The 27,571-nt window shown below is 53.7% G+C and overlaps 1 long non-coding RNA gene across 4 annotated transcripts; it reads left to right on the top strand.

The window, feature by feature from the left end:
- The first annotated feature begins 22,075 nt into the window (after positions 1–22,075).
- Positions 22,076–27,234, top strand: LOC309814269. 4 transcript variants are annotated; one of them, XR_014295660.1, is made up of 3 exons: positions 22,076–22,394; positions 23,294–24,310; positions 26,684–27,234. It is a non-coding gene; the product is annotated as an uncharacterized lncRNA (long non-coding RNA). The 4 variants fall into 4 exon arrangements; XR_014295661.1 differs by having other exon boundaries at positions 22,089–22,394; positions 24,109–24,310; XR_014295662.1 differs by having other exon boundaries at positions 22,092–22,394; positions 24,176–24,310.
- Positions 27,235–27,571: the final 337 nt, after the last annotated feature.

The raw sequence follows: 27,571 nt of genomic DNA on the forward strand, positions 1-27,571 counted from the left end.
CAGTGATACCCCTGGGGGTCCAGGCAGAAGCAAAGCAAATCTTCCCTTGGGCCCCTCCTCCCCCAGGCCTCCCAAGTAAAGGTGGACTCTCAGGAGGAGATGCTCTCACCTTAGCCTATAGAACCGCCAGCGAATTCTGGACCATGGCTCTAGGTGGGATTAGTGTTGGGGAGATGGGAAGATTAGTAATGGGGCAGGGGGGCTCACCCGGCCATGATTTACCTGCCGCTGCTCCCTGCACCTGCCCTTCAGACCATCTGTCTGCTGCTGCAGAGCCCCTGAGGCCAGAGGGCAGCTGCTGGAGGATGAAATGGGGCTCTAGTGGACCTGGGAATCCCTGTGGACTTCCAAAACACCTCAGTTTCTCATCAGCCAGGAGCAATTCCAGATCCAGGGTGGCCCCAAGCTCGGGCCTGGCAGAGGTCAGGGAAGAGGAGGTTGGGGCGGGAGAGCTCGCCTTTCCTTCCTTCATGCTGATTGGGCAGAAAAACATGAGGTACAGGCTTGACCACCTCCTGGGCTGTAAATTCTTGTGGAGCTCAGGGCCTTTGACTGTTTGGATCATTTATCGCTGCACCCTGACCCCAAAATGCTTTAAGCTGCCCCAGTGCTTAGCCGGCCCGCCCCCAAGGTTGCTGTGGATTTAGGGCTGGAGGGGCAAGTGTTCCCCAGCTTCCCCCAACTGCCCCCGTGAGAAGAGCCCTGTGGGGAGACACACACGGGGTCGTTTAGTCCTGCAGCCCTTGTTTGGATTTTCAGGTACTTCTTGATCCCAAATATGTTTTAATGGCCTAGCCTGGGAAAACTTGGCTGGAAGCCTGGCGTGCCAGCACCCACATCTCACTGAGTAACCATTTGGTCCAAGCCAAGGACCGAGGTTCACCTTTTCCGGTTGGAGAGGGAAGGACAGATGACTATTCTTTCTTCAGATCAAATTAGAATCCCAATAGGAGGAGACACCTTGGCTGGGATAGGGGAAATGAGAGATCAGGCAGCAGGCTGGAGGTGAGCTGGAAATGCTCACGGCACAGGCTGGTAGGAGCACAGACTTCCAGGGCCAGGGAAATCTGCAGTTTGGTCTGTAGTAAATACGTATGGCTCTTCAAATAAATTAATTAGCCAAGGATCTCCACTCAACACTCTTTAAACTCTAACATCTGTTCCCAATAAATGATTCACATAGTAGATATTAATTAGAAGGCTTGGGAGGAGGGGATGGCAGCTTAAAAACTGCACTGAGATGCCTTTCTGCCAAGAAATGTGCGCTAAAACCCGCACCCAGATGTGGAGGAGAAAGTGCTGTGACAGTGCACCTCCCCCTTCAGTCCCTTAGTCACCCCCCCCCACTGCCCCCAGCCTCCCACCGGCCCCACAGAAACGCCCCTGGAGACAGCTGCTCCAGCACAGATGGCCACTGCCCACAGCCACAAGAGGGCTGTCCGTGGACTCCTAGAACAATAGGCGGTGGAAGACAGTGCCCTCCCCACCCACTCCATCACACACGCCTGCCCCCGCCAGCAGGCAGACGACTATTTGCCTGGGAAAACACCATGTCCTGAATGCAGCCTGGAGGCTCTGCTCGAGCCCTCCTCACTTGGGCCCTCAGACACACACACCCCTCTGACGATGGGCAGAAGACAGGGGTCAGCGATGGGAAGATCTTAGGCCAACCCTGAGGAGACACTCCCCTCCCAGCTTGGTGTTCTGGGAGTTCCAAGTCCCTTGCCTCCTTTTCTCAGCAGTTTCCTTTGGAGTTTTGGCGTTTTTAGCAGATCATCATTGTTTTCAACTTTGGAAGGAGCAGGGCTTCTGGGGAGCCCATCAGGGGGCCTTGCATTTACATGCCTGGACAGAGTGGATGGCTGACTTCTCTGGACTGGGCAGCCCAGTTCCTGTTTTCATGGAGTAGGAGGGGTGATGCTCTCGCCAGGCCTGGTCAGTGGGCAGAGAGAAGCGAGTTCATCATACCTTCTCTGAATAGTTTGCAGCTCACTGAGACCAGCTAGGAATTGAAAGGATGCCCAGGAAAGGTACTTTACACCCTCTGATATCTACTCTCATCAAATATTGGAAGAGTTTCTTAAAGACTGGGTTAGAGGAGCTGCCTGCACCCATAAGCAGGTGCTACCCTTGTGGGAGAAGTGTTCCCGAGGTTTTGTGGGTGAACTGGGGTCACTGAGGGCTATCTCCACTAGCCCACTTCAGCCCATTTCGACCCTAAGCCAGCTCGCGGCCTGGGCCAGTAGGCAGCAACACCTGGACAGGGGCCCAAACAGCAGGTGCGAGGACTCTGGTGGGAGCCACGTGGCTGCCCAGGTGAAAGGAGTCCAGAAATCACCCACACACCTTTTTCTCCGTGAATTGATTGAGCGTTTAATTCCTGAAAGCTTTGGTCTCCTGAACGGCTTAGCTCCACTTGTGTTCCAGAACCTCTCAGTGCTGTTCTTGCAATAAACATTTGCCCTCTCATCAGAGGTCTTTGAAGTGGAATGGAATTGGGCTCTTTATTCCACACTTTCAGAACCAAAATCCAGGAAGGAGGGCTGGTCTCCAAGATAGGTGCGTCCCTCCTGGGGATTCCCCTCTTTCCCACAAGGTCAAAGTTAGAGACCCAGCCCTTGGCGGATGCTTTCGACTCTGAAGGCAAGGTTTAGTGGTTGATAATCAGTGCGGACAGCGCGAGGGTGAACTCAAGTGATGTCACAGTGAGCTGACTAGTGTGTGTAGGGCTTCTGTGGAATGGGGGTGGCCTATTTCTTGGAGAACTTTTAAGTCCTCACACCATGGGTCTCAGCTGCAGACAAGGGGGTGGGATGGCCAGGGAAGGAGGCTGCGCCTTGGCATTTCTTGTGTTAGTCGAGGCACAGGTCGAGGCATCAAATACAGGATTGACCAGGTGCTGTGAAAAGGAGAAGGGCCACCCTAATGTATTTCAAAATTCAGTGGAGGTGTTGGGGAGGAGGACTAATCTCTCGAGGGATAGAGGCAGGGCATCCCTCCTACGGAGACAAGGAGGCAGTCCCTTGGCTGGAGGTCAGTGTGGCCTCTCTGGGCAGATAATGCATGGTTCTTGGGTGAAAGGCTGAGGGGCAGCTCGGGTGGGGCTCCAGACCCTATGCCACCTGTTCTGTTGTTTAGTATGTTGCCCGTGAGATCCTCTGAGTGGCCAGTGGTCAGACCACCATTTGGAGAGGTTTAAGTTAGATGGATGATGAGACCGGTGGCCAATGGCCAAGTTAAGTGGCTTTCTTTTCTGTTCAGGGATCAGCATTTCTTAGCCTCTTTTGAGAGGTGCCCAGATTCCAAGAGGAGGAAATACCAGTGAATGAAAAACCAGAAACTGTCCACACACCCAGTGAGAAAGCATGGCCTGGCACAGATCCGCAGAGATGGGAAGAGCACATTTTGGGGGCCAGAAGTGGGCTTGGCAAAACAGAAGAGTAGATTGATTGGTCAAAAACCAACCTACACTGCCCACCCTTGCTTCGGTCCAGATTCTAACTTTCTCTTCCCAATGACTTGTAGGAAGGTTTAGAGCATCCAGCTGAGGGAATTGGGTTGCGTCTGCAAAGGCAGAGTATAGGGATGGAACCAGGATAATCATTGAAAGGCAGGGCAAAGGCCTCTGCTTCCTGCTTTTCCCCCATCAGTGCATCCTGAATCCGAGGTCCCGTAGTCTGAGAGGGAAAAGCAGGGGAAACAAGTGTTTTTCTGTTATTTCCTGTGACTAGAAATGCAGGCAAGGTCAAGAGTGGGAATCTCACAAAACACACATCTTATTTAGCCCACTGCCTGCCTCTCTACCCCCAAGGCTTCCCGAGCCCTCAGGTAAATATCGAACTCTGTCCTCTCTTCTGGAGGTCCCTGGAATGCCTTACTCCCGCTCTGGCCAGGCCTTCTGTTCCAGTGCAGAGAGCTCTTCGCTGACCTGCTTCATCTGCTCAAAGCCTGCCCATCATTCGGATCTCAGTTCCAATGTCATTCCCTGGGGAGCATCTTCCCGGGCCCCTTGGACCTGGCAGCCATCAGGGCCATCTCCATGAGCCACTCTCTTGTGGCATTTAGCACACTTTGAAATCATACATTTATTTGTGTGATTATTTGATTAATGTCCCTCTCCCCGCCAAGACTGGCCTTGCCTGGTTCTGCTCACAATTTTCCCCAGCCTCTCTTGCCACGCCCCAGCACTTAATAGGTACTCAATAAATATTTGTAGAATGTATGAATGGAAGGGGCAACCTGAGTTCTTTTCCTCACACTCACCTGTGCAACCCTCGTTCATTGGGCAGTTCACCTGAATGGCTTGGCTGCCCGGCTCCATAAGGTACATGTAAAGAAAGGGGTCTGGAGCTGCATGGAGGGGGTTAAAGGCCCATCTGAGACCCATTAGCATAAAGATGGTACAGGAGGCCATTCAGAAAACAAACGGAGAAATTCAGGAAACAACTTTCAAGAGGTCAGCAGAGGAAGATGGGCCAGTGTGGAGGGGCAGGGGAGGTTTGAGAAGAAGAAGAAATTCAACCGCAGAGTTTGAAGGTGGAAGTGGGGGGCGGGGCCACTGCCGCAGAAGCCAGGAAGTCACGCCCAGGCCTGGGCAGAAGCTGCCCTGCGAGGTGGGTGGGCAGGGAAGCTGGGACAGCATGGTTGCAGGGCCGTTTGAAACATAAAAAGCAGTTCCACTTTGGGGACCCTCTCCAACAGAGATACTTGAGTAACTTTGTGAGGACCTACATGCAGGAATAGTTGTGGCAGCGTTGTAATGTTAAAAAAGTCATTAATTGGGGAGCGGCTAAATCCATGGCAAACCTGTAGAGTGGGATACAATGCAGCCTCACCAAGAGTGATGGGGATGCGACCGCTGACCAGAAAATCCATTGATCTGTTCACTGAAGCTACAGAACAGTGTGTGCACTAGGATCCCATTTCTGTTTTTACAACAAACTTCTACTGTGTGTGTGAAACTATGTGTGTTTGTGCATAGAAAATAGTCTGAAAGGATACATACATACTCTACTTTTAACTTGTTTCCTCTGGAGAATGGGATTCAGGGTGGGCTAAGAGGGGAGTCACTATTTGACTCTCTCTGTGGTATGATTTGGGTAAATATGTATTCTGTGATGAAAAGGAAAAGGAAAAGGAAAGGTTGTAGGGTGTGGAAGGAAGAGGGAATCCTGCACTCCGGGAGCTCAGATTCATTCGCCTCGGGGAACAGAAGCCAATGGCTTGGGTGGAGTTGGGGGGACGGATGGGCAAGCTGTCTACAGACGGCGAGGATCTTCCAGAAGTTTTCTGGGTGAGTGCCATTTTTGAAAGAGGATGCTAGCTTAAGGAAGAGGCGTGGTGGAAGGAAGGCTAATGGGAGGGGTTGGCATATTGGTGGGCTGAGGCGAGGGAGGTAAGATCAGAAGTAATTTCACAGGACACCGGGGAGAGGGATATTTGGCTGGAGGGCCAGCCTGGGGTGAACCCAAGGGCCCAAGTGGAGAAATTAGCCTAAAAGGGTGAGGAGCATGTTGGGGTGGGGGAGGGGATTTGGATGGATAACCTGAGGTTGGAGGGCCAGGGAGGGAGTTCAGAGTTGATGAGACCTTGGTTCTTATCAGGGAATTGAGAGTGGCTATGTCACGGAAAGGGAGCCGGCTGGGAGTGGGGACAGTGTCTTGAGGGCAAAGGTCTGGGAATGGGAAAAAAGTGTTCGTGAACGGCCAGCTCGCTGGTGGTGGAGGAGGGCCCAGCTGCCTGGTGAATCACACCTTTGTGATGGGACAACCAGCAGTTCTGCTTTCTCTCAGCAGAGCTCAAGTGCAAGACTAGAGAAAATGAAAGTTCATACGGTTCCGAGGCCGGGGATGGCACGAAAGGAGGGGAGTGGAGGATTTTCAATGGGTTGACCATGGCAGAGAAACAAGATATGGAACTGGAGACCTGCGAGTTGGGATGAGCAACTGCAGAGATGAGCATTGGAGAGAATTGTGGAGAGCCAGGATGGGCCTCTTAGGGGATGTCTGGGTTCGAAGTTTGGCTATGGGGATGGGTGGAGAAGAGTGGGGACCGAGTCCCTCGGGAGTTGTTAAAATTGTTGAGGTAGGGGCAGTATTGGGGCAAAGATAAAACCCATCTGAGACCAGAGCTTCAATTCATTCATTCAACAAATATTTATTGAGCACCTATTAGGTACCAGGCACCCTTCTAAGCCTTTCAGGAAGGTGAACGCAGGAGGCCCTGGGACTGCTGATAGATGAAGATGGGAAGAAGAGGGTCAGGCAGTGGCAGGGGTGGGGAGGGTGGGACTCCAAGAGGAAGAGGAAGCATCACCAAGGAAGGACTTAGAATGGTCAGGAAGAGCCGGGGGGCGCTGGCAGGCTTGGGATGGACAGAAGAAGGCAGCCTTGCCTTGCTCTTTTAGAGGAGTTGGAGGAGGGGCACCGTCAGGGAAAGCAGGCTTCAGATGAGGGGAAGGTGGGTGTTAGTGTGTTTCGTGGCTTCCTCATTGTCCCCTGGCCGCCTTCCCCCACACGTCGGGCCTCACAGAACGGCTTGGGGCTGGTGAAAGGGGAGAGGCAAGCCTTTCCTCCAGGCCCGGGTCTGTGACACTCTTCCCTGTGACTTCAGCTTCAGATTCTGGCCCTCAGCCATTGTGTGGAAGTGGAGAGAAACGGGAGGGACATCAAAGATACTCCTGGGAGAAGGGGGTGGATGACACTCGTACACAGAGGGAAATGGGGCCACACATGAGAGACGGTAACCCACCAGGTACATCTGGTTCTGCCGTGTCTCCGGGGTTCCCATTAGCCAGCAAAGCTCCCTCTGATGGCTTCTGCCTGTCCTTCAGGCCACCTTGAAGCCACGGGGGGTGGGGGAGGAGTGGGAGGAAGAGGTCTGGGGGCAGTGGTGGAGCCAGGGGTGCAGAAAGGGCCTGGAGAGAGGTGGGTGGCAATGACCTGGTGACCTGGGTTCCCTCCCGGGAATCTCCGGGAGGACACCTTTCCTTCTCCTTGAACACCCTGGCCTTCTCCCATTGTCACCTTCCAGACTGAGCTCCACTTTCTAGGGTCACCTGCTGTCACTCTGTCCCATTCCCTACACTACTGACCTTGTCATTTGACTTGAGCATCCTGGTCTTCATTCCCCGCTTGGGGAGTGGGCGTGGGAATCCCCAGGTGCTCGAGACCTGCCCGTCTGCACGGCACTAGCAATCAAGTTGTGCTCTTTTAGGCTCCAGATAAAACTTCCCGGCAGGATGACCTGGGGCCTTCGACTTCCCCTGAAGGCCAAGAAGGCTCTGCTCTTGGAGGAGGGCCAATCTGAGTCTGGAATGGTCTTTCTGGAAGAGCTGGATGCAGAAGCCATCTGAGGGTGGGAGGGGAGCTGAACTCCTGGCGGACGGATGTTTTTTTCCTCCTTTTGCCCTCAAAGTCCTTGGAATGCCAGCGAGGGCTGGGACCTCTTCAGCTCCGCCAGCAGGTGGAGAAGAGTGGAAAAAAGAAAGTGCTGGAAACAGATTTGCTTCTGGGGTTGGTGGCATGGGACAAGGACACACATTCACCTCTACCTGCAGTTAAACCCTTTGTTGGGGGGGAGAAGGGGCACAGTGGTGGGAAGCAGCCCCCCAACTCACCCCCTCCTCCTCTCTGCACTGCAGCCCCGTGTGCGCGCTGGCAGGTGCTGTGCCATTACAGTTCTCCCAATGTCCCCCCAGCCGGTGCCGGGGGATGCCCTCGGGGCCTCGGACCTGGACCAGAACTGGAGACATGGGAGCATGGCGGGGGGTCCCTCACTGCTCCCGCCAGACCACCCGCCCCTCACCCCTCACCCCAAGCCTTGCGCCCATGAGCTCTGCTTTCTGCTGAGACTATCGGGCCCATGGCTGTTTGGAAACCACTCTGGTTTCTTACACAGACCAAAGCTCTTCACCTGCCTTATCTTCACCACACCCAGGAAAAGCTCATAGGCGACAATGCCTTGCACACTCCACAGTGGCCTGGAATGTCAGAAATGCCGTGCCCGGCCCCCTGCCAACTTGTGGCCCCAGAGCAGAGCGGGGGTCCCCAGCGCTTCCCCCATAACTTTTATGGGGCCTCTCTCATGCTCCCGATGTATCTAAACCCTACTTTAAATTTCTTTTCAGCTTAGAAAACTCTCCTGAAACTACCTGCTTTGCTAAATGGGTCCTTCCAGCCCCAAAGGGTGTCCTGGTCCTGAATGCGTAGGATTTCAGGAACTGATCCTCGATCCCTGCTGACATATCCTTAGAGACTGGAAGACGCCACACACAGCCCAGCTCAGCCCTCTTCTTTCTTGAACCCCTGGAGCTTCCTGGCACCTTTCTCTGGACTAGAAAAAGCCCTATAATATGTTGCTTGAGGTAGAGTGAAGAGAGCCTCAGGTTGACCTCAGGTGTGGAAGCTCCTGGCTTTGTGTCGGGCTCAGATGAGGTTCTATTTTTCTTTCTGCCGATGATCCCATCGTTTCACCGGCCTCCTGTGCTCAGGGGTGCCCAGACCCTTGTCCTTATCTCAAGGCCACACTGGAGGCCATAAGTCTGTCCACCAGGAAGTTCAAGTCTGCCACCACTCACTTCCCTACTCCCCGAGCTGTGGCTCCGCAGCCCCTCCCCCTCCTGCAGCTGGGAATTTAATTATTCTCTTTTTGTGCTCCATTCTCCCCCCCACCCCTCCTACATAAGACACAGCCCACCAAGCTTCCTCATACCACCCTACTGATCACAGTTCTCTATTCAGAAACATCCACGCTCAGTTCTTCTTTTGAGTTTTGCTTTTGGGGACCCATTCCTCTTACCCGTACAAGTATTGGACACATCTTCTTTCTGTCTTTGATATCTTTCCTCTCACAGCCAGCCCCCAGGGGCCTGCCTGTTTCATCTTTTCCTATCTGCCTCTCCTGGCCTTCTCACTTGGGCAGCACATTTTATCGCAGAGGGAGGGGGGATGGTGGTCTGGTTGACCCTGCCCCAGCCTTGCCCTAGCTCTCCTGACATTGGTTCAAGCACACAGGGTCCTCTCTAGTGAGGGGTGTGATTGGTGACTGTTCCAGACAAGACGAAAACAGGATGAATGAGGGGAAGGTACGAGGGCTCCGGGAATGTCACCGGGTCCTCCCAGCTTTACTTCCTGGTCTCTACTGCAGTATCAGAGACGGGCCTCCATCTTCATTTGATGACTCATTGGAGGGGGATGCATCACCCTGTCCCTGTTCCTTCTCATGTTCTTCTCCAGAGCCACGTTCCAACCCCCTCCGAGGCCCCTCTGCCTCAGGCACAGGAGGCTGGGACGTCTCCCAGTGGGGTCCAGGTGAAGGCCATGATCAGGAGGGAATGAAGGTGCAGAGAGTGGGCACTGGCTGGGGTCCCTCAGCGGGAGGCCACGGCTGGCCCGGCTGCCCTCTCCAGCACACAGCTGTCCTCTCTGAGTCTCAGAGCTGCATGCTCCCCTGATTTTAGGTCTTCTATTTCTCCCTGAAGCATGTCCTAAATCCCACCAGTCACCGTCGTAGAGAGTGGGATCGCTGAGCTTTGCTCAAAGTCCCTGACGGGGTGGTGCTTCTCTCCAGTGTGGCTTCTCAGTTTCCTAAGCTCATGTTTCCTTTCAGGGAACACGCAGGCCTGGCGCCCAGCCAGGCATTCTGATGCACCTCTTGGGTAGTGCAGGAGGCCCCCAACCCCCACGATCAGACACCGTGGATGCTCTGGAGGAACAGACTGTCATTCTGCAACCCACCTGCCCGGTTTTACTGGGCTCTGCACGGTGTGGTTAGTATTGTGAAAACACTCGCTGGTTTCATTTTCAAATGTAAAATTCAAACCAGAATATGCTCTTATTCAAAAGGCATCTCCCTGAGATGCTGAGGCTCTTCTGGGACCTCCAGATAGAATGGCCAGACAGGAAGCCTGAACTTGGCAGGGGCGGGGGGGCAGGGTAGGACCAAGGATGGGAGAGGTGGGGGTCCCATAGTTGGTGTTGCTGAGAGGAGGGGTCCAGAAAAGGAAATGAACCCAGAACTTAGGCGAAAGTTGACACTCAAGAGGCAGGCCCAGGAGGAGAACCAGTGCAGGAGGATTATGAAATGGCAGAGGTGGGGATGGAGAGAGAGGTTGGGAAAAATCACTGTCCCAGAAGTCAAGGGAAGAGTGTCGTCAGAGGGAGCACAGGTGACCATGTCAAATGCCATACAGAGGTTAACTTTTGAAGGCCTGCGCCGTATCCTGTGGACTTAACAAGGCTGCTAGTGAGCTCCGCTGGAGCTGCAGCTGTGGGGCGCCGTGTGGCCCCGGCAGGGGGGGAAGGGGCTGAATGAAGGTGGTTAGCAGCTGAGGGGGAGATGCCCTCAGATAGGGAGGGGCTGAGTTTCCGGATTGAGGGAGAAGACTGAAAGGAGTGAGTCCCGAGGGGGGCAGGGAGGGGGTCTCAGGCCCTGGAAGGCTCCACACACACACACACCCCTCCCCCGAGATCCTGGAGGCCTTGAGAGAGAGGCAGGCAGGTGCTGTGGCACGTAGGGGGACTCTTCCCGGGTTGGGGGATTGAAAGGAGACTGAGACAGGTGGGCAAGGGCCCAAAGGTGTGTGAATGTTGGTGAGACACGGGGTCTAAGCAACGAAGGAAAGGAGTGAAGCCCAGATGTCAAGACCCCCAGGGCACTCCAGGGCCTGGAGCTCTCCATGAGATTGAAAATGGGGACATTTTTTATAACAACTATTTGTTTAATTCTGTAATCAAATAAAAAGGCGATTAAAAAGAAAAGTGGCCTGAATGCCCATCAACAGTATAATGGATAAAAAATATCGTGGTATATTTCTACAATGGGGTGCCATACAATTCCATGCAACCATGTGAATATATCACAGAAACATATAACTGTTGAGCAAAAGAGGTCAGACATAGAAGACTAGGGACTATTTGCAATCATTTATGTAAAGCTCAAGAAACAGGTGAAGTAACCGATGGGGTCAGATTTCAGGATAGTGATTACTCTTGGGAGAGAGATCACTAGAAAGGGATGCGAGGAGCTCCTGGCAGGGGCGGGAAGGTGGTGGGTGATGCTGCTAGTCTATCTGCTGATCTCAAGCTAGTTCACGGGTCCATTCGGTGGGTGGGAGCATTGGCCTGTACATTTATGACATGGACTTCAATAAAAAGTTTACTTTTAAAAAAAGAGGGAAAGAGAGACTATCTAATGTGGAGCAGTTCCACTGGGCTCCAAGGCCAGTCACTTCTGAGGTCACCTCCAAGAGGTGTTGGATCTCCTTCTGGCCAGCTGGAAACAGCAACCATCAATATGGCAGCCATTCTTCCAGTCCGGGTGCTGCATCGGGTGAAGAACTTGCCACCTCTGTCTTCTCCCTCTGCCCTGGCCAGTGACGGTGAAAAATGTTCTAGATGATTAACCACATCATGAATACTAAAGGCCATTTCCCCTCTGGAATCCACCAGGCCTTGTATCCACGTCCTCTTTGGCAGAGCCCATAAGTTTGGCCCTACAGATGGGGCCAGCCTGCTCAGCAGGCCGTGCAGGGCCCAGCTGGCCTGGATCCACCCGGGGGGGTGGGGAGGGGGTGCCTTTTTCTAACTTGCCCAAAGGTGCCCGAGAGATTCTCAACAACCCTGCTAGAAGTTGCTGGGCAAATATTCTTCAGGTCTTACAACGTCTGGCCTAGAAAAAAGGGAATGTGCAGGGTTGACCATAGTGTTACACTAACGATAGCGACAGTGCCTGTGGTGGGTATAGAACCTTTTCTTTTTCGTGGCACTTGTGAGATGTTACCTGTGACCAGGGCTTTGCTCAGCTTCTGGCAAGAAGGACAGAAGCATCTCTCGTGGCCATGATTCCTGTGACTCCCTGGGAGCTGACCAGGCGTCCATGAGAGGCCTGGTTCAGACAGTGTGGCCAAGAGTCCTCCTCCCTCGCCTCTGTGTGTCCCCAGCAGACAGCTATCATTAGTTTGTAAGATGTGTGTGTCCAGGATTCTATGCATCCTTTCGCTGATGGACTCTGCCTGCAACCCCACTTGTTCTTTAGTTCCGGCTTTTGAGGTTTGTGAGGGTCCTCGTCAGGGGCTCCCAGCTCCCAGACCCTCTCTCTGTTCATGGTGGTCTTGTGTTCACCTGCCGGTAGCATCTGGTCACGGGCCTGGACTTTTTGTTCTGCAACTCTCATTTTTTGAGGGTTTTGGTTTTTTTGGTTTTTTCCTGTTTTCAAGTATTCTCCGAGGCTTCCTGTGGGATTTTTGCTCTTTTTCCCCTTACTATTGGCCACATTTCATCATAGTTCCTTTGCCTGAAATGGAGGATCTGCAGGGACGTATCTGGGCCTTCTCTGCCACCACAGCATTAAATACTATCAGGGGGGTGTTAAGAGCCTTGGCGCCACCCTGAGGACCCCTCCCACTCCAGGGTCTGTCTCTTTGGAGAAGGAACCCAGCCTATTTCCCCTCTTTACGGATGATAAAACTCTGGATTGGAGGAGGCATTTATCTTAACCAAGAGCCTCACCTCAGGGTCTCATCCTGAAGAGGAATCAGCAGTCAGAGCCAATAGACAGGAGTTTTATCTTCAATAGTGAAATGGTAACTGACTGACGGGGAGAACATATGGAACTCATCACACAGAAAATGGTGCAACTGGAAAAGAGAAAGTTCTAGAAAGCTTTGGGGACACCTCAGGGCAATCAGTGAAATGAGATTGTTACTGAAAACCCATCCATTTTGGCTATATTACAACTGTTGGCTTATCCGTGTATGGTAGGGTAGGCTGTTTAACCAGCCCAGGGGGTGTAGCCCGTCCTATTTTCTTCCTTCCTGTAGAATTTCCAGTCAGTCAGAGCTGCAGCCGTGGGTCAGTGGCCTTCCACCTGGTCTCTTCTACCCACTCCTATCAAGGATGCACCAAGCATTCCGAGTCATTCATTCTATTTCTCCACCTGTGACATGCGTGTAGAAACAGTTACATACCTTTTCTTTGCTTTTCTGCCACGTGCTGGGCCTGTCGGTTGTCCGATTACGTGGGAAAATTTCATCGTTACCCCGATTTTCTTCAAATCCCTTTACATTCCCTTCTGATCACTGCCTGTCACGGGGTAGGTACCAATCAGAATCTCATACAGGTTGATGCCTATTGGCATTTTCTCCTGTTTGAGTTGAAAAACTACCCTGATTCCATTTGAGTCTCACTCCCAGCAACTTAAAACCATTCATTCAACCCACACGTTCAATCTCAGGGGCCCTGCCGTGTCTCGTGTCCTACAACTGAGGACTTGAGATGAGCAGGAAAATTGTAGGATGGAAACGCTGATGTTGAAAGTGAATCTATAGCAGGCCTAGAAGGGGAGGGGGAAGATGAGATGGTGAGCCCAGCCCGGAATAACCTGGGGCAGAGGGGGCAGCAGCAAGCCCTGGCTGTGCGTGGACTGATCTGGAGCTGGAGGGTTCTAGGATTCAGGGGCACGTTAATTAAGGGGGCTGGGGAGACAGAGGATGAAGCAGAGAGAGGCGGCTGTAGAAGACCCCAACATATGGAGAGAGAAGAGGCGTGAAGGTTCATGCTGGGGCAGATGCTCTGTCAACATGGGGTGGCTGAGCGGAGAGGCGTTCCGGACCTTGGGAACAGAGAAGGGAAGTCTGGGAAATGGTGGCCCACATATGAGCCAATGATTGGTGAACTGATGGAAACCTCTCCGGGGGGCAGCCGCACTTGTGCTGCTCGGGGGCAGGGCTGCCTCACGCCTACTTTGGGAGGGCTTGTCTCTGGAGGTGACACCTGCTCCTGCTTTCCCTCCCCCTCCCCCTGAGCCTGTGACAGAGGCCACGGTCAGCCTCTGGCCCGGGCATGGAGGTGGCCGTGCACTGCCTGCCTCTCCCCGCTGCCTGCCCCCAAAGCCAAATGACCGCAGCCCCTCCCTGCCAGGGACTTTCCCCACTTGCTTCCTTATCCCCTGCAAGCTGACTCTCTCCAGGACCTGGCCCAGCCCTCAGCTGGTGTGTCCTCTTGGACGGGACAAAGAGTGGAGGGCCGCTTGGGCCTCTCCAGCCCAATCTCCAGATGCCTTCAGAAAAGCAGCAAGGAAACAGCAGGAAACAGCCCTCCAAAGGGGTCCTCTGGTGTCCTGGCCCCAGGAATCATTCTGTAGTGGCTCTAAAGAGTGCAGTGGCTTTTTTTCTTTGGGTTTGGTTCTCTTGATTTTTTTGGTATCTAGGTATCTACAGCTTCCCACCCCACCCCTCACTTCTCCTTATCACTCTGCCCACTCTCCATGGCCTGCCTGGGGCCCTTTTCCTCCAGGCAGCTTTCCTGGTCCACTCCAGCCCACCATCTCCCCAGTCATCTGACTACATAGAGCTTTTATTGCCTGCATCCCATATTTTATTTAGTGTTTTATTATACTCCACTGATGGCTTAGCTTTGTTTTAATCTCTAAAGAGTAGTTTCTTGGGCATTCTTTTCTCTATCTAGCAAGATAATAAACTCATTGAGGATAGGCTTGACCTGCATTTCTTTTACAGCCCTTCACCCCTCACCCTGGGGGTAAAGAGTTCCGAGGAAAGCTGGCCTGTGTGCTAGCTGCCTGTGTAGTGGTGCTGATGGCTGAGCATTAAAGGGTGCTGAGTGAGCCTGGGCACTGGCTGGAAGCAGCAGTGACATTGGCTCCGACCACTGATGGCGTCTCAGTGGGGGTGGAAGAGAGGGGTTCTCCAAGGGCAATGGAGAAGCTACACCTGGTGCTTAGGACCCTCTCAGGACCAAGGGAATGTAGGGGAAGTTCAGACCCAGGGGGTGAGGTGGGAGTGAGGCAGGGGGATGAGGGGACCGAGAGGGGAAGGCCTGCTTGGGAAGGAAGTAGCCTCAAGAACTGGGCTGAGAGGACAGACCCCAGGGTTTTCTAAGCCAGACGGTTGTCTAAGTGGGCGGGCTGGGCTCGGGAACTGCTGCTTTGTGTAGGGGACCTGGGGGGGCCCTTAATCAGTTCTGTCCCAGCCAGGTCAGCTCAGAGGGAGGGCTTTGGAGAAGAGTGATAGGGTTTGTGGCCCAGGGAAGGGAAGGAATGAGGTCCTTCCCAGGGTCCAGAGCTGGGGTCCACAGCCAGGCTCTAGGATGACAGGCAATGGGGCACAGCCACTGGGCACAGGGTGGCCAGTGAATACAGGCCAAATTGAACTGAATGACAGGGGTCCTTACCCTCCGGCTCTGCTTAAATAACCCCCTCAGAAAAGTCTTCTCTGATGCTGCACAGCTCCACTGGCCTCCTTCCCCACACCAAGGCCATCCTGTCACCCTGCTTGTCCTGTTTTCTTCATAGCACTTATCATCTGGATTTATCTTGTCCGTCTCTGTTTCCGTGTCGGTTGTCTGTCTCTCCTCCCTGGCAGCTAAGCTCCATGCAGGCCAGGTCTGGTCATTCTTGGCTGCAGCTGTACCTTCATCTTCTAGAATGGGGCCTGACACTGATGGGCACTCAGTGAGTATTTGTTGAATGGATGAATGGGTGGATGACAGCAGAGGGACTGACACAGGTTTCGAGTGGGATGGGGGTCACATCAAACCACCTTGACTCTCATCCCAAGACCCAATCCAGGGGAGCTCCCAGCCAGGGAGAGGGCCTACCGGGCGCTGGTAGAGAGCGTGTTCTGGGCCCAGGCCAGCCAGCATTTGCTGACAGATGGCATGCTAAGAGATTTGTGGAATGGAATACAATTCCAGTTTCATTTGAGCCTGGACCCCTGGAGGCAGGGAGAAGAAGGGTCAAAAATGTGTAGTTCTGTTCTTCCTGCCCAGGGATGGGACCCAACAGTCCCGAGGGGTCTCTGAGGGAGGGGAAAGGAGAAGCATGCTCCCCAGGCTGTCTGACAGAGTCGGGGGGGCAGGTGGCGCTGGGCACAGGGAGCCTATGGGGTGTCACAGTCCTTGGGGGACATTGGCTAGTCCCACAGTGGGCAGAGGAGGGGGAGGGCCTTACCCTGGGTGCAGGAAGGGTGGGGCTGTCACACTGCCCCTGTCCAGGCATTTGGGTGTTCCGGATGGAGGCTTTACCTGGGACCTCTTTCCAGCCTTAGCACAGTGGTTCCAGCCCCGCTGTTTTTTCCAGCTGATCGCACTGTCACTACTACATCTGAACCCCCAGGCTGACCAACACAACGAGAAGCCAAAGGAATAGAAAGTACCTTGAGATTTCCCCCTGGCCCCTGGGGCCCCTCAAAGTTCAGGAAGTATTGGCTGAGGCAGGAATGGGGCAGGGAAGCTCAGAGAGGAACTCAAGAACGTCAGTGAAGGCGGTTCTAGAATAGGTTGATGATGCCTTTTTCTCTCTACTAAGGGGTTCCTTCCCTCTTTCTATACATGCTAGGGAGTTCCAATCTTTTATTTTAAGAGAGAAAATATCTGAGCTGGAAAGCAGAACCTCAAGATGATACCGGTCTGAGTTAGGGGTATTTGGGGCTGGAGCCCCACTCATACAAATGTGCCTGCTGGACAAAATTATACGCAGAGCAAGGATGAGGGTGGCAGACTGCTCTTTTCCCCATCCGTGTCCTCTTGGACTGTCCAGCCTTGGCTGAGCACTTCACCCCTAATGGAAGGTCTATAAGCACCCCAGCGTGTCAGCAAAGAGCACTCGACTCTGAACCTTGGGGGTCCTCTGGGCCTTGGCGTCTGGGCACAGGGAATGGAGAGTGAGACATGGCTTTGGGCACTCCACCCTCATCCCCCGGGCATCTATCAGATGAGTTTTTGGGGCCTCCCACACGGTCATCCCCACAGAGCAAGGGGCCCCACTAGGCATCTCCTCCACATGGACCCACCGTCCTCCAAACCTGCCCCTCTTTCCAGTGTGATACCTTCAACTCCCCCACCTTACTCACTTCCTCGCTCCTCGTCCGTCCCCTAGGTTTGCAATGGGGCTCTTGCCAATTAAGCCCATCTTGCTTCCTGGCCTTGGGTCCAATCTCTGTGGGTCCCTTTCTTGCCCGGGCCTCAGGGTCTCGGTGCAGCATCCTCTTCTCTTCACAGCTGCAACCACCTACTCTACCTTCTGGGGCTCCTCTCCCTGCCCTCAGTAGTTGCCTCCCAGCAGTGCTCCAGCTCCCTGATTCTTCGTCACCTCCAGTCAAGCATGCGAGGCAACACGTCCATTTTAAATGCTTCTCTGCTAAGAACAGTGGGGCAACAAACAACATAAGGATGTTCAAGAAATCTCAGAAATGATCACAGAGCATGTCCCTGACCAAGCAGAAATGTCAGTGGCTGGGAAGGCCTTTTCTTCTGTCATGTTCTTTGGGGTCCCCAGGCTCTGTCTTCACTTTCCTACCTCTTAGGGTTTTCTTGAGTCTCCTGAAGGTCAGCTGAGGTCTAGCTTGTTCTGGATATTGTTTGTGGATTCACAGGCTGCAGGAAGTCAGGGGGCTAAAATCAGCCAGTTGGAGCAGCACCAGAAGTGGGACCACTGTCCCAGATGGTGGGAGTTGAGGCAGACAGCCTGAGATCGATGAGGCCGTGGCAGGTCCATGTATCAGTCCCCAAGCCTCCCTGGAAGCCCCTGGACCCCCATCGATCAGGCAAGACCTAGTAAAGGGTCTCATGCAACCCTCCGTGGATGGTCTATGGGGAGGGGATTTTCCAGGCAGGAATGCCCACACTAAAGGCCTTCAAACAAGGGACCCCCCCCCTTTGGGACTGATCCTGCCTGGTAGTCTGGTTCATAAGTAGGGGTAATAGAATCCAAGCTGGGGTATCCGGCTGCCAAGGTTTGTGGGAATGCCATTTTGGTAAGGATCAGGGAATCTGAGGTTTGGCATCGCTGCTATTCTGGTTTCTGGGGATATATAGGCTTAAGAAGTTAGAGTAAGTAAAGCCAAGGGGATGGAGGGCTAATGGTGAGCCTCAAAGAGCCACCAAAGCAGAAACCTGTCTGCAGCACTCAGGATCCTGACAGCGGGGAAGGAGCAGGGGTGACAGTGGGAACTCTGGGGCCCCCTAGTAGCAGAGAGAGCACAAGAATTGCTTTCTAAAAGTCTGGGTTGGAGTCAGGAAGGGGACTAAAACACTGTCCCTGGATGAAGAGCTTGGAGGCATGGAGGAGCTGGTGGCAGGGCCCTGAGTTAGAACTGTCATTGGGACTAGGCTCCTCTGGATCATGACCTGGCCTTGAACTTGGCCTGGATGGCCAGAGACTCCTTGGCCTCCACAGGGAACTCACGTTCTACTAGCCTCAACTTCTTGGGAAGAGAATATACACAAGAGCAGGGATGAGGGTGGTTTGGGAGTAGAATGAGGCTTTGGGGTCTTAATGGACTAGGGCATCATCGGCTATCATTGTGGACTAGCCAGTTTTCATGCCAGAAAAAACCACTTAGGAGCAAAGGAGCAAATCCAGGAATAAAACCCAGATAGAGGGGTGGCCCAACATTGCAGCTAAGATTGGGATGCGGCAGTGTTCCGATTTGTTCCAGAAAGAAGGAAAGAGGCAATGGAAGGAAAAAGGCAGTGGAAGTAACCACCAGCTTCTGGTTTTGAGCAGTGCATTAGCCGTAATTCCAGGAGTTGACAAACTAGGTTTTGGTTCCGACTTCTGATCTAACTTCATTAATCATCCTCAGTAGGATGTTGAAGACCTGGCTGGGTGAGCTAGACTATGGAATTTGTACTTAAGTGAGGTCCAGGCGGAAAAGGAAGGTGCAAACCTGGCGCTGCCTGAACAGGGGACTCTGGGAAGGAGAAGAAAGAAAGAGAAGCCCCTCTCTTGGGTTCGGCCCCAGAGCAGGGAGCACGTTACTAGCTGAGAAAGCCAAAACCAAAGGCGAGCAGCCCCATGGCCACCTGGGCACAGACCTGCCCCTGGGCCAACTTTCCTGCAGGCTGAGGGGTCGCCGAGTCTGTTTTGATCTGCCCAGGTCCCCACGTGTGATAGGCAGGACCCAGAAGCTGTTTGGCTGCAGAGGTGCCTGGTGTGGGGTCACTCCAGTGTGGATACCAGGCTGGACCCCATGGAGGCTCGGAGTGCCCACAGGAGCTCTGCTCAGGCCACAGAAGGCGCCACAACCCTGAACCCAGGGGGGCAAAGAGCCCCACCGTGGGGACCAGAGTGGGCCACATCTGGGCCTGGGACTAAACTTTAAGTCAAACTGGGCATTTGCACAGTTTTTTTTTTTTAAGCTATAGACCAAATAAAAAATTTTCATTTTCTCTGTGTTGGTTAAATGTTGCAGACCTGCCCCATCAGCCACCATGGTTAATCAGGGATGCGGCACTTCTACCTCCAAGAGACCACCTTGGCTGCCAGCAACCCCAGGTTCTGGGGCCCCCTGAAGTGGACTTTGCTGCAGACCACTCCCACCAAGGCTCTGACCCATTACAGACGGCGTTCACTCTGGGGCGCGCTGGGCGGATAGCTTCCCATAGTGCGACTCCATCATCCCCAGGGGGAATCCAGAAAATCCCTGCCACTAGCTCCTTTAGAGCCAGATGGAGGCAGTGATCTGGGTTCCAGGCTCAGAGGTGTTGCTGTGAGGCTGCCCAGGAAGTTCTGTTTTTCAGAAAATGAGGGACCTTTGAGTCTTTGAGGGGTGGGTGGTGCGGTAGAGCCTCTGAAGACCAGCCCCAGTGTCTCAGACGCCAAGAGGGGAGAGGGCTGCGATTAGTCAACACAGACCCAAGGCGAGGCTGAGCACTGCTGCCACTGGGCAGCCCACACGGCCTGTCCTGAGACGTCCCTTCTGCCCAGTCCCAAGAGCATGTGCACTACCGGGCATCTCTTAATGAATCCCCTTTCCTCTTGAACCAACCCAAGGGGCTTTTGTTAAGAACCCTGCACACAAGTGGGAGTGTAGGGAGGAAGAGTCCCAAGTGGTCCCGCGGACGGATGAGGGGCTCCATGGGACGAGGTAAGCTTGGAGAGGGCAGGACCTCCCAGGTCCCGGCACAGATGAGGCAGAAAAGGAGCCCAGGATGGAAAACAGGGTGCACGGGGCCAAAGCTGGAAGACCTGAGGAGCCAGGGAGCGGAAGAGTTGCTTTTGTTTCCTCACTGGTATAAACAGGATGATAAGAATCATTCACTCATTCATTCATTCATTCATTGAACAAGTATTTTTGGGCCACAATCACGGGCCTAAGGCCTTGGGGATTCATCTCTGAACAACACAGACAAGCTCCTACTTTCCTAGAGCTGATAGTCCAGCTGGGAGGGTGGGGGACAAGACAAATGAATATTATGTCCGACCACTGTGTGTGTGTCCAAAGGATTAAAACCAAAGGATAAAACGAAATTGAGCTATTTGTAATGAGGTGGATAGACCTAGAGTCTGTCATACAGAGTGAAGTAAGTCAGAAGGAGAAAGACAAATACCGTATGCTAACACATATATATGGAATTTAAGAAAAAAAAAAAAAGGTCATGAAGAACCTAGGGGTAAAACAGGAATAAAGACACAGACCTGCTTGAGAATGGACTTGAGGATATGGGGAGGGGGAAGGGTAAGCTGTGACAAAGCGAGAGAGAGGCATGGACATATATATACTACCAAACGTAAGGTAGATAGATAGTGGGAAGCAGCCGCATAGCACAGGGAGATCAGCTCGGTGCTTTGTGACCACCTAGAGGGATGGGATAGGGAAGGTGGGAGGGAGGGAGATGCAAGAGGGAAGGGATATGGGAACAGATGTATATGTATAACTGATTCACTTTGTTATAAAGCAGAAACTAATTTTTTAAAAAAGGCTAAATGGAAAAAAAAAACCAAAAAAAACCCAAAGGATAGTAGAGCAGGGCTGCAGGCGGAGGCAGGCAGCTACTCTTCTCTGGGGTTGGGGTCCCCCCTGGCTCTGGAGGAGGAGGGAGCCACGTGGCTATGGAGTAGGGGCGGGGGCTGGGAGCAGGCTGGGCAGAATAAGCAGCAAGGGCTGGCCCATCTCCCTCAGCTGCTTGGGGTCCTTGGGCGGATGACAGGCCTCAGCATGGCCCCTGTGTCTAAGGCCCTCTGAGGACGGAGGGCAGTGCTCCCACTGGGAAGGTGAGGTCTCGGGAAGGAGAGGATGAAGGGGAGCGACCTGGAAGGGAGGTCAGGGTTCTTCTCCTCTGCTGCTTGTTCCTCTGTGAAGTAGGAGGTCAGGGAGGGCTCTGAGGACCAGACGGGACTAACTAGTCTCTACCTAGGTGCTAACTAGGAGCCAGCCTGACCTGTTGGGACGTGTGGTTGGTCGCAGTGGTGCCCAGCAGCTCGGGGAGAGGGGCCTGGCAGTCGCAGGTGTTGGAGAACTGACTTGATGGACATGGGGATTTGGCCAAGACAGCGGGCATTGAAGCAGGTCCAGTGGCCTGAGGCACAGAGGACCACAGTAAGGTCAGGATCCCCGGAGGAGGGAAGATGGGAGTTGACATGGGTCACTTTCTGGTAGAACAGAAGCAGTGAGTGGAGAGGCCAGGAGGATTTGGCAGGGGGTGTGGCCACCGAGCCTGGCCTGGGAAGAGGGTACCCATACCCACGCCACAGCACCCATCTTCACCATTCCAAAACCCAGGCACCCGGTGCTGCTCCATCGTGGAACACAGACCTCTGTTTGGGCCTCAAAACTGCGTGTCTATACATATTCAGCTTCACTAGCACATGAAATGGAAATTTGGGGAAAAATTAAAATCTCTCATTTGTTTAAACTCTCATAAAAGAAGGTAGTTATTTATAGATTTTTATGAATAACCAGAAATTCTCACAAAGCACTTTGTGTTTTGATGAGGAAGAGAAAGGTGGGAAGAATAATTAGCATTTATTTAGTGCCTACTATATGCCACCTCCCCACTGGTGGCCAGCGACAGCCCATTTCCCACCCTAGCTCCCTCCCAGTTCTAGGCCACTCCGAATGAGCACGGGACAGCTCTTTTCCCAGAGTCACACCCTGTCCCTTCTGGACCCAGGGATGGAGGTGCAGCCCTGGCAGCCTTTGCCTTCTGACTGCCTTCTGAATCCTGAGTCGAGCCCAGCCTTCCCGCCTTTCGAGGGGCGGGACTAGCGGTCCCAAGACTGATGTAACCGGCACCAGATATTGCCACGATACCCGAAGAGACCACCAAATAAGGAATGCCCTGCGCCCTCCCAGATTCACCACACCCCTTTCCCTTCTTCCCCTATAAAATCTTGCCCAACCCTCGCCCGGGTGCGACTTCTCTGGCCCCTTTCTCTCGGACCAGTGAACCTCGCCCGGGAGCGCCCCCTAATAAAGCTCACTTGAAGCTTTCCTCTGTTTCGCGATGCCGTTTGTTAAGATCCGACCTTACATTTGGCGGCGAAACCCGGGAGGGGTACCAAGCCCCGCGGGTTACCGCGCGGGCCGCTCCTCCCCTCCCCCAGGAGACAACTAGGGAACCTCTACTCATCCACCCGATCCGGCAGAAAACGGGGTAAGTCCCCCTCCCTTGTTCCCTCCGAACCCCAGAGTCCCTACCCACCAGACTCCCTGGCCCTAATCGCGGCCGCGTCAGGGACTCCTCCGTCCGCTCTCCGGGCCTCGGGCAACTGTGGAGACGTCCCTGTGGAGACGTCCCAATCGCCTGACCGCTCTCCGACCTGCCGTGAATTGGAGACTGAGACCAGGGACGCCTCTCTCCCTCTCCATTCACTCAGGGACAGACTGGGGGTCATGGGAACCTCACAATCGAAACCAGATTCTAAGACGCCCCTGGGGTGTCTCCTAGCCAATTTTACAGCCCTCGGTTTCTCCCAAGATCTCCGTGCCAACAGCTTATTTTCTATTCCACTGTGGCCTGGCCACAATATCCTCTAGACAATCAATCAAAATGGCCTCCTGAAGGGACTTTCGATTTTAACATCCTCCGTGATCCAGGTAATTACTGCCGCAGGGCGGGCAAATGGTCCGAGGTCCCCTATGTTCAGGCCTTCTGGTATTTACGCTCCCGCCCTTGCCTCCGCGTCGATTGTTCCACTTCCCAGATCCTTCTTGCCAAACAGACATCTCCTACATCCAAGCCCCTAATTTCCTTTGACGATGACCCCCCTCCGCTAGCCGACCCACCCGAATCTCTCGCCTCTCCCCCCTCCAGAGCTCCTCTCCAGCCTCCACCCAACCCTGAAGCGGTCCCTCCTCCTCCCGAACCCGCTCTGGCCTATCCATCCGGTCCCCCGCCTCCCTCAACGGTTTCTCCTCCCACGCCCCTTGCTTCGCCAATTAGTGCACATACACGCTCTCACGACTCCCAAGATCCAAATCTCCTCTGCCCTCTGAGGGAGATGGCAGGAGCGGAAGGATGAGTTAGAGCTCATGTTCCCTTTTCCCTCCAAGATCTCTCTCAAACAGAAAAGCGATTCGGCTCCTTTTCTGCCGACTCTTCCCGCTACATCAAAGAATTTCGCTACCTCTCTCAAGCTTACGATCTAACCTGGCACGATATCTTTGTGATCCTATCTTCTACTCTGACCCCTGACAAGAGGGAAAGAATTCAAACTGCTGCCCGAAACCATGCAGATCAGGTTCACCTTACCGACAACTCCATGCCTGTCGGAGCGACTGCCGTACCTGGCACCGATCCAGGCTGGACTTATCAGGATGGCCAAGATGGCCGTCGTAAACGCGACCTCATGATCCAATGCCTCCTGGCTGGCATGCAGGCTGCCGCTCATAAGGTAGTCAATTTTGAAAAACTAAAAGAGATAACCCAAGAACCTAACGAAAATCCAGCTATCCTTCTCAATCGCCTTACAGAGGCCTTAACTCTCTACACCCGGCTGGATCCCGACACCCCGGCAGGGGTAGCGGTCCTAGCCACCCATTTTATCACCCAATCAGCCCCGGACATCTGAAAGAAATTAAAACAGGCAGAAGACGGCCCTCAAACCCCTATTCGAGATCTGGTAAAGATGGCCTTTAAAGTCTACAGTGGCTGTGAGGATTTGGCAGAATCCAGCCGAGAGGCTCGGATGCACCAGGAGGTGGTCCTCCAAACCTAAGCTCTTGTAGCCGCCCTAAGGCCGGCCATCTCCCATGGATCACAGCATCCACGGGGTCCGCAAAAGGCAACCCCGCCGGGGGCCTGCTTCAAATACGGAAAAGAAGGCCACTGGGCTCTCCAATGTCCCAATCCCCGACCTCCTTCTAAGCCCTGTCCCAGCTGCGGGCTAACGGGCCACTGGAAGAGTGACTGCCCTACGACTGGCCCTCCCTCAGCATCTCCACGCGGAGGGCAGGCCGACCCAATGGCATTACCACTCGAACTGCTGGGATTGGCTGACAACTGATGGCGCCCGGACTTGAAGACCCCCATCACCCTCACCGAGCCCAGGGTAACGCTACAGGTAGCGGGTAAGTCCATTTCATTTCTGGTGGACACGGGGGCTACCTATTCGGTCCTGCCTACTTATTCCGGGCCAGTTTCTCCTTCCCAGATCTCGGTCATGGGTATTGATGACAAACCATCCTTCCCACTCCAGACCGGTCCACTCCCATGTCATATCGAAGGACTCCCTTTTACTCATTCCTTCTTAGTCATATCATCCTGCCCAGTTCCCTTGCTAGGCCAAGATGTCCTTTTCCACTTAGGGGCCTCCCTCCAGCTGGTTAGACTTGACCCTAAGGTGCCCTCCTCCCAACTCCTGCTTCCTCTTCTCGGCCTGTCTCTAGAACCCTCCCCCTCCTATCCCCCTCTTCCAATCACACCGAACCCAATCAATCCCCAAGTCTGGGATACCTCTAAGCCCATAATAGCAACACACCGTTCCCCCGTCCTCATCCGCCTAAAGGACCCCTCCAAATTTCCATCAAGGCCCCAATTTCCCATCTCTGAGACTCACCTTAGGGGCCTACAACCTATTATCACCAGACTCCTAAACCAGGGACTCCTTATCCCCACTGACTCTCCCTGCAACACCCCCATCCTGCCTGTCCGCAAGGCCTCTGGGGATTATAGCCTGGTCCAGGACCTCCGACTAATCAATGAGACCATAATTCCTCTCCACCCAGTAGTACAAAACCCATACACCTTGCTCTCCCATATCCCCCCATCCACAACCCACTTTACGGTTCTGGATCTCAAAGATGCCTTTTTCACTATCCCCCTACATCCCGACTCCTATTTCCTCTTCACCTTTACCTGGACGGATCTGGATACTCATACTTCCAGTCAGCTCACCTGGACAGTTCTTCCCCAGGGCTTCCGCGACAGTCCTCACCTCTTCGGTCAGGCACTGGCACGGGACCTCACTTCCTGCTCCCTTACCCCCAGCACACTCCTTCAATATGTAGATGACCTCCTCCTTTGTAGCCCATCTCTCAGCCTCTCAAGACAACATACTGCAGATCTCCTCAGTTACCTTGGCTCTCGCGGTTATCGGGTCTCCCCAGCCAAGGCTCAGTTATCTGTATCTTCTGTAACCTACCTGGGGCTCTACCTTACCTCGACCACAAAAGGTCTAACAGCCGATCGCACCCGGATTATCCGTGAACTCCAGCCTCCGGAAACAGCGGAACAGATTCTCTCCTTTTTGGGCCTTATAGGATTTTTCCGACACTGGATCCCTAACTTTGCTCTCCTCGCTAAACCCTTATATCTAGCCGCTAAAGAAACCCCTCAAGGACTCCTCACCTCTCCTTCCGCTGTTCGACAGGCCTTTCTCACCCTCCGTAACGCTCTGATATCTTCTCCTCCCCTTTCTCTGCCCAACCCAAACCGACCTTTTCACCTTTTTGTGGATGAACGGGCGGGAATAGCCACTGGACTCCTTGCCCAGCCTGTAGGGCCTTCCTACCGCCCTGTGGCTTACCTCTCCAAACAGCTAGACCCAACCATTCGGGGATGGCAACCATGCCTTCGGGCCCTAGCAGCAGCAGCCAAACTGACCAAACAAACACTCAAACTGACTCTGGCCCACCCACTAACCGTGTTTTCCTCCCACCGGCTGGTTGACCTCCTAAGCCACAAGTCTCTCTCTCCCTCCTGGGCCCCTCCCGCATCCAGGAGTTCCACCTACTATTCCCCATATTCCTTGATTCAAAAATCTACAGCAGCCACCCAAATCTAGCTGATACTGGGTTTCTTTGCAACTCATCCCTCACGGTAAACACATCAATTGAAGCATCACCAGGCATGTTTTTGTGGTGCAATGGTTCCCTCACAAAAGAGATCAATTCTTCCTCCCCCTTCCCATGTATCCCCGTTACTCTCGTCCCACAACTCACACTGTATAGCCAAGCCGAATTTTTCTCGCTAAGCACGCCGCCCTTTACCCGACAGAAAAGAGCTATCTTTCTTCCTCTAGTCGCAGGCATCTCTCTCGCCTCCTCCCTGGTCGCTGCAGGCCTCGGCGGGGAGCTCTAACACATAGTGTTTCAACATCCCACGACTTAGAACATAAACTCCAGCTAGCCATTGAAGCCTCCGCTGCCTCCATCTCCTCTCTCCAGCGCCAAATCACCTCCATAGCCCGAGTTGCTCTCCAGAATCGACGAGCCCTGGATCTCCTGACGGCCGACAAAGGAGGTACCCGCCTCTTCCTACAGGAGGAATGCTGCTGTAAACGCCCTCCATCGCTCAAGAGAAGAACTCCAACGCAAACACCAACAGTCCGCCTCCCCAGTTCCCGATTGGTGGCGATCCACCCTCTATACCTGGCTAACATCAATCTTAGGCCCCTTAATTCTCATCTGTATCTTGCTCATGTTTGCCCCCTGTTTTCTTAGGTTCCTTCGGAGGCGCATGGAGGAAGTCTCTCGGGTGGCCACAAACCAAATGCTCCTCGGTCCTTACACCTTGCTTCCTACAGAACCCCCCACTGGTCTCCCCTAAGCCTCGGACCTCTGGTCGCCCGACTCTCCTTTCGACGCCCCCATTCAGCATGAAGTAGCCAGAGATCAGAACGCCGCCCCATTACACCAAAGATTTCGGGATGTAAGGCCAACTGTCCCGAGGCAGAGAACGCAATCAGATTCACAGGTTGCATCAGACCGAAACTCTCCGGACCACCCAGTTCCAGAAACTGACCTGGAGACATTCCGGACCACCCAGTTCCAGGAACTGACCTGGGGGCTTTCCACCCGGCCCAGCCTTCCTACCTTTCGAGGGGTGGGACTAGCTGTCCCAAGACTGATGTAACCAGCACCAGATATTGCCACGCTACCCGACTATAAAATCTTGCCCAACCCTCGCCCGGGTGCGACTTCTCTGGCCCCTTTCTCTCGGATCAGTGGACCTCGCCCGGGAGCGCCCCCTAATAAAGCTCACTTGAAGCTTTCCTCTGTTTCGCAATGCCGTTTTTTAAGATCTGACCTTACAATCCTGACACACAATGAGATGGTCCCTTCCTTCCTACCTTCCCTCTACCGACAGCCTCGCGGAGAGCAGAGAAGGGATGGGATGCTCCTAGAGGCAATTTAGAAAGGACATGGGTGCCAAGGAATTCGGCAATGGAGGCTGTGCACGCAGAGAAGGACAGAGCCTGGGGAGGGTTCGTCAGTGCAATGGGTCCCCATTGAACTCAGTTCAGTAAACACACAGAGCCCTGCTGTGTACACTACATGTACACGGGGCCAGGCGCTAAGGACGTAACTCAGAGAAGGCCCTGCCCTGCA

The sequence above is a fragment of the Mesoplodon mirus genome (assembly GCF_964341445.2).
Source record: "Mesoplodon mirus genome assembly, chromosome: 12".
Taxonomy (NCBI): domain Eukaryota; kingdom Metazoa; phylum Chordata; class Mammalia; order Artiodactyla; family Ziphiidae; genus Mesoplodon; species Mesoplodon mirus.